Consider the following 2,075-nt stretch of genomic DNA (forward strand, 5'->3'; position numbering starts at 1 on the left):
GGCTGGTCGGGACCCAGGACCGTTCCTCCGGACCGTAGCCGGCCCAGTCCACTAGGTAGCGGTAGCCCCGGCCCCTACTTCGCACGTCCAGCAGGCGGCGTACCGTGTAGGCCGGATGGCCGTAGATGAGCCGCGGAGGTGGAGGAGGAGCTGCCACAGGGATGGAGAAGGAGCCGGTGGGCACCGGCTTGACCTGGGACACATGAAACACGGGATGGATCTTCAGGTGGGGAGGCAACTTGAGTTTCACCGTCGTGGGGTTTGGGACGGATTCCACCTCGTAGGGTCCCACAAACCGAGGTTTGAGTTTCCTGGAAGAGGTTTGCAGAGGGAGGTCTTGGGAGGACAACCATACCTTTTGTCCGGGCCGGTAAGCAGGGGCAGGTCGTCGGTGGCGATCGGCCAGGCGCTTGTTGCGTGTTGCCGTCCGTTGGAGGGCGGCCCTGGCCTCTCTCCAGACTCGTCGGCACCGACGAAGATGGACCTGCACCGAAGGAACGGCAATTTCCTCTTCCAGAGCCGGGAAAAGCGGGGGCTGATATCCCAGGGCACACATGAAGGGCGACATCCCTGTGGCAGCGCTGGGCAGTGAGTTGTGTGCGTACTCAATCCAGGGAAGGTGTTGACTCCACGAGGAGGGGACACGGTACGCCACACATCGGAGAGCCGCTCCCAAGTCCTGGTTGGCCCGCTCGGTCTGCCCGTTGGTCTAGGGATGGTAGCCGGATGACAGGCTGGCGGTGGCTCCCATGGCCCGACAAAAGGCCTTCCATACTTGCGCTGTGAACTGGGGTCCCCGGTCGGAGACGATGTCCAGGGGGATGCCGTGGAGCCGGAACACGTGGTGGACCATCAGGTTGGCTGTTTCCAGTGCTGAGGGTAGCTTGGGCAGGGGAACAAAATGAACAGATTTGGAGAAACGGTCCACCACAGTCATGATAACGGTGTTACCTTGTGAGGCAGGCAGTCCGGTGACGAAGTCCGGGGCGATGTAAGACCAGGGCCGACCGGGGACGGGGAGCGGACGGAGCAGACCGGCGGGCGGACGATGGGACGGCTTGGCGCGGGCACACACCTCACAGGCAGCCACGAAATCCCGGCAGTCCCTCCCCCGAGTCCCACCAGAATCGCTGGCGGAGAAGAAACAGGGTCCTCGCGGCGCCGGGATGACAGCTGAAGCGCGAGGCGTGTGCCCACTGCAGGACATGGGAACGGGCACTAGGGGGGACGTAGAGGCGACCGGCGGGACCGGTACCGGGGTCGGGGTTGGTGGACCGGGCTCGGCGAACGGCGGCTTCCACGTCCCAGGCCAGGGAGGCCACCAAGCAGGAGCGAGGGAGGATGAAGTCCGGTCTTCAGAGTGGTATGGTTGCTCTATAGCGCCCCCTAGCACTTGCGCACATTTTTGACGGCCTCAATATATACGAAAACTCACAAAAATTGGCGCCCACGTAAGCACCGATTTTGCCCATACCTGTAAGCGGGCTCTGTAGCGACCCCTAATGTGTGGAAAGGCCTTAACTTGGACATAATTACTCCAATCTTTACCAAATTTGATAAACATATTGCCCTACCCATTGCGAACAACTTTCCCATTTACCTTCATTAGCTCTGCCCAACCAGAAGGCAGCCATTTTGAATTTATGAATTGTCATGTGTTTTACATTCTTTCAAACTCCTCCTAGGCCGTAACTGTAATCTTCTTGAAACTTGGCAGGTAGTATCTACTGACACTCACGATGAAAAGTTATCCAAAGAATTCTGATATTGCAAAAAGTTGGGCAAGTTATAGAGGACCAACTTCCTCTCAGGGTTGTTGAAAGAGGAAGTTGCATATCTGGCCAAGATTTATTCCAATTGCCACCAAACATGACACAGTTGTTTTGCATAGCGGTGTGAGCATCCTTGCCAAATTGTAAGTGAATTGGACATTAGATGGCGCCGTTAGAATTTATTTTATTTTTTCTAATATATTCTTTTCTTCCTGTAGGCGGCTGTTGAAACAGGAAGTTGTGTATCTGGCCAAGATTTATTCCGATTGCCGCCAAATAAGGTTCCGCATAGCAACATGAGCA

The sequence above is a fragment of the Etheostoma cragini genome, chromosome 9 (assembly GCF_013103735.1).
Source record: "Etheostoma cragini isolate CJK2018 chromosome 9, CSU_Ecrag_1.0, whole genome shotgun sequence".
Lineage (NCBI taxonomy): Eukaryota > Metazoa > Chordata > Actinopteri > Perciformes > Percidae > Etheostoma > Etheostoma cragini.